Source organism: Copidosoma floridanum, unplaced genomic scaffold (assembly GCF_036245765.1).
Source record: "Copidosoma floridanum isolate Cflo_tuat_1 unplaced genomic scaffold, Cflo_Japanese_pri ptg000028l, whole genome shotgun sequence".
In the NCBI taxonomy this organism is placed as follows: domain Eukaryota; kingdom Metazoa; phylum Arthropoda; class Insecta; order Hymenoptera; family Encyrtidae; genus Copidosoma; species Copidosoma floridanum.
In genome coordinates, this window is record NW_028321905.1 from 2,775,666 (window position 1) to 2,790,040 (window position 14,375).

The 14,375-nt window shown below is 35.1% G+C and overlaps 1 protein-coding gene across 1 annotated transcript in view; it reads left to right on the plus strand.

The window, feature by feature from the left end:
* The first annotated feature begins 1,625 nt into the window (after positions 1-1,625).
* Mgat1 (alpha-1,3-mannosyl-glycoprotein 2-beta-N-acetylglucosaminyltransferase) overlaps positions 1,626-14,375 on the plus strand; it is a 511,064-nt gene continuing 498,314 nt past the window's right edge. Inside the window, exon 1 of the mRNA XM_014357434.2 lies at positions 1,626-2,134. The gene's annotated coding sequence lies outside the window, so the exon portion shown is untranslated. The remainder of the gene's footprint in view (positions 2,135-14,375) is intronic.

Genomic DNA, 14,375 nt, shown 5'->3' on the forward strand with positions numbered 1-14,375 from the left:
CCAGTAAGCGCCTTGGGTTGTGTGATGACTGGCGCTTCGGTTATTATTTAAAGCATTAAATTTAAAAGTGGCCAGTAGGCGTTTGGATGCCACTTTCGGGAGCACTGTTGCCAACGGTTGGGAGATGGGAGGTTGCAGACTTGTGAAGTTGGCACCCGTAAATATTAAATAATGATATTTTGCACCCATTCAGGGCTTAAATGATTCCTCCTAACTTGCGGATTTTTTTGTGTAGGTATATCATTACATTTAATACAATTATCATAAGACCATGTGCCTGATTTACCATGCGTGCTATGCAGATTATGGAGTTTATCGGCCGTGCAGGGTGCAGATAAGGGAGAATTAAATTACGGTCACATATATTTAACCCAAACACAGAAATATATAATGTTTCAAACAGTTTTGGTTAGGTCACAAGGGCAGCCTACGATGGACCCTTAATTCGCCCCGTGACGCGCCCAATGGGGTACCAACTAGGGGGCCTAAAGGGGACCTCATTAACTAAGGTGGCAAACCCGTTAAATTTCTGAGCACTACTATATACACTGTCAAGCAGAAGCCAATCAATGCAGAGAGTAGAGAGAGATGCAAGACCAAAACAGTCGTCTTCCTTTGTCTACTGACCGTACGCTTCCACTTACAGAGAATATTCGAAGTGTTTAGCGACTAGTAGCACCGCCCTGAGGGTTGGATTTGGAACTATATGTTTCCCCAAAGTATGCGTTCAAACCGTCGCGGTAGTACTGATGAGTTTTTATTTTTTTTATCATATTTCAGTGGACTTCAAACACAAACATACTAATTTTACTTCTTTGGACGATTGTGCCTCGATAGCACAGTAAAAAATGTGTTTGGCGTAGGCCACATTTTCACTTTCCACGTATTTGCGTGAACCTTCACCCACATAATCCATTTAATCGGTTAAGGAAATAAAAAAACTCATTTTCTACGTCGTTGCTACCGCGACGATTTGAACGCATACTTTAGGGAAACATATAGTTCCAAATCGAACCCTCAGGGCAGCGCTACTAGTTGCTTAACACTTCGAACACAGTTCGCTTCCTCATTCCTCTATCATATTATCTCTATGTGTCTTTGTCCCTCTCACGCAACTACACGATAGTTTTTATCTTTGGAAAGTTGACATACATAAACTGTTCGTCTAGGATTCTTGACACTTGGTATTTAGTTAATTTATAATATCCATTATAAAACATCGTTTTTTTGAAAGGATTGATCGTTTTGTTTAGGAGTTATGAATAATTTCGTTTCGAATCCTACCCCAAACCAGGCGCTTTCCTATCTCTCACCTGTTAAAAGATCAACAGTAAAACTTGAATATTTTCGATACTACACGGCCAGGCATCTCCAAATTTGGACTCGTGATGAACTTATGAACTATAGCAAACTTAAGCCACACGCAAAATTTTCGAAAAATTTATCGTCTAGTCGTTTTACTGAACTACTACCTTAAGAATGTTAAGATATGTTTTGACCACCTTCGGACTTCAGGGATGCATTCCGTAAGCACTGGTCGTTTTATATGAGTATTCAGATCATGTATAGACAACTTAATAGTGTGATAGAGATTACATGTCATACTTTTCCCCTTGCACTTCAATGTCATCTAGGATACCGAGATACTTGAAGATTAACTGCTAGAGCTTATGGAACGCACCCCGGGCCTCAGCTCTTGGTCTATGACGCTTGAAGCAGTGTTTCTTTCTAGGCAAGAACGAGCAGTCTATATTTCTTATATGTCTATGCAGACTAGTCATTTCAAATTTATATGCGTATATTTGCTAATGAACTCAATGGCAGCAACAACAAATTTTTCTTTAAGTTAAGCTCATTGTATATATTCTCAATTAAATCATAATCATAAAATGTACTATGATGTACTTTTTTGTACAATGCTTTCAAAAGAATCACTTTTTTTTGTTTGACGTAAATATTGTTCTTATTTAATATTTTGTATTCGTACTCAATGAAAAAATACAAAAAATGAATAGCATATTACTGGATTATAATTATTAATCGATGTATTATAAGAAAATGTTTAACTTACACTTTGTTGTCACTGGAATAAGTAAGTTACATTTCTCTTGACAGGTGAATCGTGTATTATATGGTATGAAATTAATATTAACTTTTCTTTCGTTGATTTCCAAGTATAAATTAAAACGTTTATTTTCTATCATTCATATTCTTGACGTTTGTATACAATATCTGTACTTACAAAAAATCAATTCTTTCATTGTGTAGGTGGAATAAAATATTAAAGCTTAACATTTATCTTCGAGTAACCAAAATACTGTTAATATTTCATTGATTTTCCTTTATCTCTCATTTCACGAACTTGTTAGTGTCAAAAAAATGAGTTGAATTTTTGCCGATGTGGTTAGTGACCCTTATGAAAACAAAAAGTTATTAGATGATAAGTTTTTTTTAGTACATCAAATAAAATCATTTATTTTTATTTTTTTGCAGAGCAGTAATAAAGTGCATTTCATAGTTTTAGTTATAAAATGATTATGAACAACAATTACTACTACTATATGGGCACACTAACTTGTGCAAACTAATATAGACCAATCATATCCAACTTATTTAAAAAAATGTAAATGCCTATAGTAGCATAGTTAGTATACCCAGTTAATAGATGTATTTCAAGAGGAGACTGCTAATTTAGGTATTGTTGCTAGAGCACAAATAAAAATAAACTCAGTATGTGAATATCTCTTACTACGTGTGCATATTCAGTATGAAAGAAAGACCCTAGGGCTTTAGCATTGATATCTATCTTTCTTATACATAAGGAAGTACATAGTACAAAAGAGATGATTAAATACCCTATTGCAGCTCTTTATCTCTTTTACTAGAGCTTTAGGAGCAAATTCTGAATGCGCTGTCTACTCTTACCACACCCTATCTCAAGTTATGACGTCAATCTTGACGTCATTTGTGACATCGCCAAATACGTCATTCATGACGTCATAAATGACACCACATTGACGTCAACTAAAACTGGGGGGTTCAAGTATTTTTTGGCTCTGTTCGGAAATGATACGTTGGTTAAGTTTTTGGTTGGTACCTACCCCCACCCCGACTTAACTAACCGACCGTGTGTTCGCACATGTAAACAATAGCTAATCAGCTGATCAAGTTTTGGCGCATTTTGAGTGCTTTTGTGGTTAAAGAGAGGACGTGAAAGCGCTCAAAGTGCGCCAATACGTGATCAGCTGATTAACTATTGTTTACATGTGCGAACACACGGTCGGTTAGTTAAGTCGGGGTGGGGGTAGGTACCAACCAAAAACTTAACCAACGTATCATTTCCGAACAGAGCCTTTATAATGAAAAAAAAATTTTCTCAAGTAGGGAAAAAACTTTCTAAATTCAAAAACTTTCTGAATCTTTCTGTTTTGGTGTTACCATCCTGATGGTAGTCTCTATAAGGAGATCAAATGCTTTCAAACAGCCCTTTGTTAAACAACAACCTATGTAAATGACGTCTTTTGAGACGTCATGAAGTACGTCTTTTGTGACGTCGTAAGTGACGTCACATTGACGTCAATGTGATGTCATTCACAACATCATGAATGACGTATTTTGCGATGTCACAAATGACGTCATGATCGACGTCATAACTTGAGACAGGGCATGCTTATGACTCGTATGGTAAAAGAAATTTTTAAACTATGAGATGAATTGTGCTATCCAAGCAAGACTGATGTGTCTCTTTATGGTCAAGTAAAATAAATACAATTTTAACCAAGGATTATATGCATGGAAGGCTATACCCATCACTTTATCTAATAGGAGTGTGCCGCTAGTAATTTTCTTATATTTGGGTTACATTAAGTTGCCCCCATGCGTGTCTACATATTTTTTCCAACTTTTTAAATGTTGGAGTATAATCTGGAGTTTTTTATTTACTATTCAGATGAAATTCGATTTTACTATATTACTATTTCTTGCAGATTTTCAGGTGATTGGTATATGTAATAAGCACTTGCCAATAATTAGCTGATTGTTACATGGTGGCTGCCACAGTTGTTTGGATGTGAGGGAGGGGGGCTAACACCTGCACTGATAAGGTCTCATACCTCTTGAAAAAAAAAATCATTTAAAATGATTCATAAAAAAAATGTTATTTATACATATGAAGTAATAAGTATAAATAATTATACAAATTATGTAAAACAAGAGTAATTGTATTATCATTTTTCATATTTAACTTTAGTATTTTATGGATGATGAATATCAGTTAATAATTCTTAACATTTATGAAGTCTTTTAATTATCTAATAAAATTATGGATAGAATTAAAAATGCATTTCATTATGAGAATTTAAATCGTAAACGCAAATAAAAGAAAATCGTCCTTAAGTGTGGTTTGATCACAGACACGTCCTCCGACTTATTGAACAGTCGTTCTAATTTTACTTCCGAGGGTGAAAGGGGGGGGGCGAAAATGCTAGAAAAATTATATCGCCATAAGTCTTAAACGTGCATCTCGTAAGTGAACAAATCTAGCTGAAATAACGGGGTTTTTGTATGTTTGTGCCTTAAGTCTGAACGAAAGTTATCTTTCTGGGGGTACAAAGTCATACTTCGTGCCCGTGGGCACACTTTGCTCGTGCTTACAACTTTCCCGCCTTTATGCCTTTGGACTCAAAGTTAGGCTGCGTATGAGACTATGAGGTCCCTACGGTCCGCAAACTCAGCATAGATGGCGTACTGAAGCTTAGAGAAAAATTGCGTCTCATTGACACAAATGTAGTATTTATGATTTCCTGACGTTAGCGTGACGGATATGTTGTCACACAAGTAAGTCCACATTACCGTATACCGTCACCACTTATAGCCTTAGTGTGTCAGTGACGCCATTTTTCTCTTAGCTATAGCACGCCATCCATGCTGAGTTTGCTGATCGTAGGGACCTCATACATGGAGTCTTGAACTTCCAGGACTGGCCATCAGCCCGTGTGAGTGCGAGTGAAAGGCAAGAACATATTACTCTCTTCATCGCACTTACACGGGCATATGGGTTGGTCCCAGAAGTTCAAGACTCCATGAATACGCAGCCTGACAAGTGGGCGCAAAGTGTATACGGGCACAAAGTACTGATCCTAAAAGAAGTGATTGTAGTATGTTCCGCCATGTTAGTCTAAAAAATAAAGCGCACTATACAACTTCGTATATTATATTATTTAATTAAATATGTTATGTTTTATTCAGTGCGATCTATGTATGCTATATCATGAATGTATGAAATGGCTTGATAAGCGACATCAGCGACGCGTTAGTGAGGCGAGCAGTAATGGTACTAGGCTGTCGATGCGAAAGGCAACCAGTGCGCGAGTGGGATACCGACCCACCGAAAAAGGTAGATGCGTACGAGTGTTACGACCCGACGTGAATAGGTTATGCATGTGTGTGTGCCAACTGAGGTCATTGAATTATAACTTACTGTTCATTTCTAAGATTAATAAATATATCTTTATCTTTTAAAAGTGATCCTGATCTTTGGTTTATTTCGAAGCCGATTATCCCTAAATAACATAACAATAAATCAGAAGTGGGATAAATAGATAAATATATACATTGGGATAATCGCGAAGAAACGTAAATATAACCCCCGAGAGAAAGAGAAGTGACTGTTGTGATTAAAGAATCGAAGAGTGTGCTAAGGGGACTTTGGAAGTGGAATTTCTGTGAGAAAATGGAAATGGCGGCGTTGCAAGAAGCTCAGAATGAGGTAGCTAGGCAGAAGGCCCTGATAGCGGAAGAAAAAGCGAGGTATGAACAGGAGACACAAATGCTGAGGAGCCGGTTGGAACAGTGTGAAAGTACCGGAGATTCGGGCACGCAAGGTTCCAATGGATCTTCTGGTAGGCTGTCTAATGCCTTAGCGTCGTTAAGCGCGGTATTGGAGAGGCAGGCGAGAATTTTCGAAGGTATGAACGATACCAGGCAAAATGATTTAGCGGGTCAAACGCTTTCTGGTGTGGGCGGGCAAGGTACGCTTCGAGAGTTTCGTGGTAACGAAGGGGTGGGACCTGCTCGAGCATGGTTCTCGGAAGTTGACAACATATAAGTGGAACAACGAGACGGTTTATACTATTGTTAAATCACGGCTTCAGGATGGTGCTTTGAAATGGCTCATGACAAAGTCACAAAGCGTGGTAGATTTCGCCTCATGCAAGTGTGCTTTCAGTTTTGCTTTTACTCGAGCACAATCGCGTAGTGATAGAATGAAAATAATGATGGCGCGTGTGCAGGGACGTGAAGAGACGGTACAGGACTATGTTTTGGATAAAATTTGGTTATGTGAGGGACTGGGATTTTCTGTGTGTGAAATTCGGGACGAAGTGGCAACCGGACTGTGGGCACACGATTTAGCTTCGTATTTGGCAGGACGTGATTTCGAGTCCACTGATCATATGCTGCAAGACTTGATAAGAATTTCAAAAATTGCTGAAACTCGACGCGAGCGCCTGAAGGAGCAGCGATGTGTGTGAGGTGGAGGAGGGGCGGGCTCCACGTCTCAACGGAAATCCATCGATTCGGGGACTTCAAGCGACGTCGCTGCAGCAGCCAAGTCTACGCTGAGTGAGGGGAGTCGCGTGCAACACAGCAACAGCAACACAGACAAGCAAACGCGAAGCGGCTTAAAATGCTTTAAGTGCGGACAAGTAGGACATGTAGCACGTGAGTGTATTTCCCCGAAACGCGAAATAATTTGTTACTCTTGTAAGAAGGTTGGGCACGTAGCCTCGAAATGTCCGGATGCGTTGATTCAAATTACTGAGGTTAATTTAGTTAAAGCAAATGTTGATGATTCGTCAGTACAAAAATTTTTGCGCGAAATTACGATCGACGGGCATAAATTTAATGTGCAAATAGACATGGGCTCTTCGGTGTGCACCATAACAGAATCAGCTGTTTTACGAGGTGGTTTTAAATTAATTCAAGTGGGCTCTGTTTTGGGCGTTTTCGGTGGCCCAAGCATAGGCTCATCCAGTATCATTCACGGTGATGTTATTGTTGACAAATTGAAACCGTGCCAATTGATATTCTGCGTAGTGTCGGATTCTGCGCAAGAAAACGATGTTATTTTGGGACGACCCTTTACCGAAGTACCGGACTTGAGTTATATGCGGAAAGGTGCTCAGCTAATTTTTACAGATGTTGTATTGAGTAATCTTAAAGCGAGCGAAGCAAATATAACGGTTGAGACTAGTAAGGGAAAGAAAGCTAATAGAGCTCAAGCGCTTCAAACAATCAAATTAAAACCGGGTTCGATAAAATTAATGATTGTATTGATTGATGCGAAAGAGGTAGCGATGCCGGTTATGAATTTAGGTATGAGAAAAGAAATCGTCAAGGTTGGGGATAAAATAGGGGAATCTGTTTTGTCGGTACAATCGCTCGAACCTCAAGAAATGTGTAAAGATGCTATCGAGCCGGACGAAATTCAAACCAGCGAGCATATCATGGAGATACAAAAATGCGAGCTTCTGCAACTGTTAAATAAATATCGACATTGCGTTGCGAAAAATATTTTTGATTGATTAGTGATTATAGAAAAGCGGGAATTGTAACCGATTCCAGTTCGGAATTTGCGAGTCCAGCTTTTATCGTGGTCCAATGAGCGTTACAATAATAATAGAAGAATTTACATTACGTATTACGTCGGGGATATAGTATACATGAAAAGACATCCTGTTGCAACTGGATGTTCCACTAAATTACAAAGAGTTTACGGAGGACCGTTGGTTATAGTAGAAGTAGGGCCGAGCGATACGTATAAAGTCAAAAACTTAATGAGTCCAATGGTAGAGGGTTTGAAACTACCGCGCACATTACACAATTAAAAATTTGAACAGAGTATGAAGTTAATGACTCGGACGAAGAAAGCGATAACGAAGAAGAAAATGGTAACTCGATAAATGAACCCATTCTAGATGATTGCGAAGAAAGGGAACAGGAAAAACAGGATTGTAATTTTACTAATCAAATTTTACTTAACAAGCGAGTCAATCACTAAAAATTTAAAAAACAATAATTTGTCAGAAATTGACGTTTCTACTCTTAATACAGGTGATAATGTTAAAACTAGCTCATTAAATAAAGAAGTTGTAGCGAATAAAAATGTCGGAGTAGACAAGAGACCTACACGACAGAAGAAGAAACCTAATTATTTTAAAGACTATGTAATGTAAGCGATAGATAGATAGTTGATATTATACCTATATTTAAGAATAGTATGTATTTTAACATATTTTTATAAAATGTAATTGAATAAAATATAATAAAGGTGATGTTTGGAGTACCAAACCTTTAAGGATAGCCAGATGTTATATTTTATTCAGTGTGATCTATGTATGCTATAGCATGAATGTGTGAAAGGGCTTGATAAGCGACATCAGCGACGCGTTAGTGAGGCGAGCAGTAATGGTACTAGGCTATCGATGCGAAAGGCAACCAGTGCGCGAGTGGGAGACCGATCTGACCCACCGAAAAAGGTAGATGCGTACGAGTGTTACGAGCCGACGTGAATAGGTTATGCATGTGTGTGTGCTAACTGAGGTCATTGAATTATAACTTACTGCTCATTTCTAAGATTAATAAATGTATCTTTATCTTTTAAAAGTGATCCTAATCTTTGGTTTATTTCGAAGCTAACTATCCTCAAATAACATGACAAATATGTGTGGCATTTCATCCTCCTTGCCCCCCACTCCCCTCCTTCAACTTAAGGGAAAATTCATCTCATTTCTTCGTTGTTTTAACCCAATACACATTAGATCGAGCCCCCCACTGACACCCTATCGCCCCTCTACTGCCCTCCACAAGATTTTTCTTGTGTTCAGTGCACATCCATTTTCGGCGTAGAATCTTTTTCATGAATTAACTATATAATACGACCTTAAGCCTACTTTATCATTCAGGTAACATTTGTACATACTTTCTTGAAAAAATTTGCTTTTCAAAATAAATGTATTATTAGGATATAGTTCCAAACACCATCCGCCACCGATTGGGCTAAAACTTGGTATGCTTATGTTTTTCAATGCGCTGATTACGTTAGGAAAAGTTCTTTTAAAATTCAAAATTTGTTCATCTAATAGAGGCAAGTAGATGGACTTAATACATACCAATAATATACATAAAAGTACATGATGATTGATTTTTAATATCTATTCATAAAGTAAGTTTTATGAACTAGGGTTGAAAATTTTTATTATCAAGTTTAAAATTCTTGGTTTTAAAATTTTTTTTTGTTAATAACATCATTTAACTATGTGCCTAAATTTCTCATAGTTATAATATGATAGAAACCGTGGAAATTGCGCCCTATGAATATGATTTACTTCTGTGAATTAAATTATAGAGCCCTGTAAAACCTGTAAAACCACAAAAAATTATTTTTGAGTACCCTTAATTTAGTTATTAAAACAATATGAAAATAAGTACAGTTTTTAAATGTATTTTTTAAATTCCTACTGTACTTTTCTGTATCTTATCTTAAAAGTCATAAGAAAACTATTTAAATATGTATATAACAAAAAATATAATGGATTAAACAAAAATTTTAGTAGAAAAAGTATAGTTCAGTAATAAAACCGATTTCTAAACAATGTTTTTTACAACTGGATTACTCCCTCCTTTTCTATTTGGATAAATATCCCATTTTTAGTTTTGCATCTTAATAATGTAGCATAAACTTGACTGTGGGAAAACGAAGGTCTCTTAAAGTATAAACCAATATTATTAAAATTTTAACCTGGAGATTTATTGATGGTCATAGCAAAAGTTAAAACTAAAGAAAATTGTGTTTTGTAAAAAATAAACGTCAGCAAATAAACATCTCCAGTAATTTAAAATTATTCTCGGAATAAGAAATTTATTTGCAATTTTTTTTTCATTTATTATTTTACCTTCTATGTATATTCTACTTACATAATTTAAATATTTGCAACCATATATTAATATATACACCATCTAATATACCAAGTTTCTTATTGATATTACTATACTTTCAGTTTTTACATTTAGTTCATGAGGTGGTAAGCCTTCCTGTAATTTATTTAGCATTTCTACCGGAAAGTTTATATAAATATTATCATTTTATTGATCAACACCTTTATAAGTTGCTTGATCTATGTTTCAATACTATCTAGACTCTCCTATTAGTGTTTTTTAAATTTTATTGTTTTTAAAAAAAGTGTCTTCATTATGTTAAGTTAAAATAATATTATTTATTAAGTAATTATTGTTTCAAATTTTTTTGAACAGACATCGTCGATCATACATTTTTTAAGGAACACTAAACGTTTCCATTTCTTCTTCTCCAAGTTTAATAATAATTGAAAAAATGTTTCATCATTTGAACGAATATTGTTTTTTAATTTAGAAATTTGGGAGTATTTCCATAAAAATAATGACTTCATAGTTTCTGCTATTATTATACTTCTGTTCCTATTTTTTTAATACTGGAATAATTTGACTAAAATCCCCTCGTAAAACAATTAATTTCTTTCCGAAGTGTTTTTCCGTATTGCACAGGTCACGTTGATTTCTATCAACCATTTCTATAGCTTTTTTTTAAATTATTGACGCTTCAACCCAAATTACTAAATCTACCTTTCGTTATTTTTTCTTGTCCATTTCTAATTCTAAAAATGCACTTTTAATATTACTTAAATCCAAAGGTAATCGGAAAGTTCTGTGACTTGGCATTTCTCTAGGAAGCAATATAGATGCAATACTAGTGCAGGCCAGTGATAACATTTTTTTACCTTTAGAAATAAAATAATAAATTAATGTTTAGTATAAATAAGTTGTTTCTAAACCTTCAGGGATATCTCTTAAATAAATTTTACCATTATTTTTGTGTATAGCGTCAAAAATTATTTTTTGATCGTAATTTAAATTTTCATACATAAAATCACATATTGTTTAACAAAATAATACTTTATCAGTATTATCTTGTTTAAGTTAAATTTTTTGTGGTGTAGATAAGTTAAAAGATTTACATGATTTGTCTTTTGATTCTAAAATTTGGTTTATACGTAAAAGTGCGAAATCATCTTTATTAGTAACAAAATCGTCTATAAAAAATTCTTTATAATTATTCTCTATTTTGTCACCTTGGATGTTTTCCATCATTCCTCGATTTCGTAAGTATAAGTTAATGTTATACATCAACAACTATTTTACGTTAGTCTTTAGCAAAACCAAAAATCATACTGAGAGGAATCAAGAGATCAAAGTAGCCATTATTATTTATTAGATTAAGTTCATTTGAAGTACCAAGCCAACCAGCATTTTCAGTTAATATACGCCTTGATGAGGATTGAAAGTCAGCCAGTTTTTAATAATAGTTGTCGAACCTACATTTTTACACTTATCTATCTTTATAGCGTTTATCTCATATCTTATTTCTTCGAATAAATAAAGGGTAGCATTGTTTACTAATTTAATATTTGCAACTGTTATATTGTCATTTGTTTTGACTAATCTTCCATGAGTATGTAAAGAACTGCCGGATGGTAGCAGGCAAATGTCTTAATGTTGAATTGACATACGAATTTCATCACTATTATTATACGTTGATGATGCATATGGTTGATGAGCATTAATTTCATAGTGTGCTATAGACTCATCAAACGTAACGGGAGACTGAATGCTTAAAATGTCATCCATCTTTGAGGTAAAAAATTTGAACGGTAGTTCATACCTTTTATTTTCAAGCCAAGACTTTGAAGAAACTGTATGTTTTGATTTGTCAATTTTTGACGCTTCCGTTGTCCTTTCTAACGTCTCGAAGTTTTGAAAGCTTGCCGCTGACTGAGCGCAAAAGTATGTGTTAAGCTGTTTATATACTTTTTCTGATTATTAATGATACTCATTACGATAAAGGTTTAATGTGTAATCTTATCGTTATGACTTCTCCACGAAAATTGATAAAAGTACCATATTGATCAATTACGTGTAGTTGTAAGTGATCAGACCCTTCCAATGACAGGTAAGTAGATTACTTGTGATAGAACTTCAATAATTTTTTATCCTGATGGTACCGCAGAAAAAAAATTCATGAATTGCATGAGCTTTTTTCCTGTTTATATAAGCTCCACTTATGATACTGCACTCAAATCGTAATGCATTAATCTTGAGAATGGATACATGTAAGTCAGAATCATGAGTCAAGTTATCTTGCAGTACTTGTTCAGTAAAATCCAGTATTCGCCCTATTGAATCTTTTAGTCTGAAATCAATAGTATGGCTACACCTGATGACACTACAAAGTGTATCATTTTTTGGCTTGATACTGATACTTATATCTTTCGGTAGTAACACATCGACTGAAAATGACTCAATATCTCGAACTTCATAACTGCTAGTTGAAATAACTACCACTTGATCACCTACGTAAAATTGATTGTTATTTACGTCAATACTAGAAATTGCATTGAACGTTAGGAGTTTTACTAAATCCATATTTGTGTTTTAGTGATAATTCAATAGGTGGAAAATATTGCGCCTCTAGGGTAGAAGTGCCAGACAAACTAAGTGTTAATGTTTCTTCCATGGCCGTCAATGTAAAACTGAACTTTTTTTCATTATGTTAAGTTTGTTTAGTTTTAAAAATTTTCATTAAATCTATATTTGTTAAAGCTCGTTGAAGTAATTTTACTTTTTTAGACTTTTTGAAGTTATACTTCTATAGGCGCGTTCTGCCTTACACTGAAAAAATGTAGGGAGTGAGGCTTGCCCAACAGAGTAAGCTCCTTGACAAAGCACGCTGTCAGCTTCGTACTATCCGTTCGGGAGTGCTGCATGCTTCTTTGAGAACGCTACCTTCTCATTCAGGGCAGGCAGCCTGCCCTAAATGTTAAGCAGTTTACCCGCTGAGTAGGTAAGGCAGTAGACCTTCTGCGGGAGCCGTACGGTAGCCGATGAGTGATGCGTTCTCAAAAAAACGTATCTTGTATAAACAAATGTGTATGGTAGGAGTTGATTTCTCTATTTTTGTATGCCGTATTTCATTAAATGTAAAAGATGGATTCTTTTCTAGACGCGCATAATTTTGTTCATTTACGTGATCTGTTTGTAGGTAAGGGTTTTTGTGATAAAATTTTAATAAGACTAACCTAAAAATCTGTCGTTGCATGACACAGATTATTTTCTCTCTTATGCACATAAGGAATATGAAACAAAATGTATTAAACTGATAAAAATTTGACAGTGTACATAAGCATCCAGCTGTAAGCTGTTCACTGTATACGAGATGCTTTATTAGAGTACTTCTCACCAGTAAAAAAAACAAGTTTACTCATCAGTAAGTTTAACGTACGCACGATTACTTTTTTCAAGCTCAAAAGCTACAGAATTTCACAAAGGATCTATAGGTGGACCTATAGGCTATACATAAGAATAACGCGTGCACGTTATTCTTATATATAGCTATGAGCAGATTTCTCTTACACGGTAAGACAGCTTTCTTACGACATATGTAGCGACTCCCACTCTATTCACAGGGTGCGCAGCGCGCCCGAGCCGACGCAGAGGTTGAACAAAAATAGAGATGGTGCTGCGTTTCCAATGATGGTTGTGCTGCTTACCAACAAATTTTTCAGTGTACGGAGTAAATCAACGATTTCAGATTGGTGACCTTGAGAAAAAGTGTTACGGAATTGGATTTTGCTTTGATTCTCCCCCTTTGCCCCGTCCCTCTTGACGTATTTCCGGTCCCCAGTACTACACCACATAACGTCATAGCATCACACCACACAATATTATCCTACCACACCAGACACCACATTTTGAATTTTTCTTATTTTATAACAGTTTTCAAAGAGATTTGCGCTCTGCTATGAGCAGGTCCGTCAATGAAAAACCGATTACTTCACTTTATCCTAGAGTTCGTAACATATTTCTAATACAAATTTTTATTTACTTTTGGCTTAAATATACGTTAAATAAATAATTAATTAATTTAATAAAATATATATTTTAATACCCGTTTTTTTCAAATCAGTACATATTAGCAGAGCAGCTTCCATATGTATTAATAAACAATTATTCACTTATCAATTATTTGTTTCTATTAAAATAAGTTAATAATTGTTCATACAATTTCTTACATTTTTTCATAATTTTTATATTTAAAAAAAAAGTTTTGGTACTGTGTAAATACAATAATTGATTTTTATTGCGTTTTCTTCTCTCACAAAATTTCCTTTGTGATTAAGATCAAAATTGAGAAAGGTGGGAGAAGCTCAAATATATGCAACAACGCTGGAAATTATTTTTCTTATATGGATCAGTTTATATACGATCTTATAAATATATTAAGT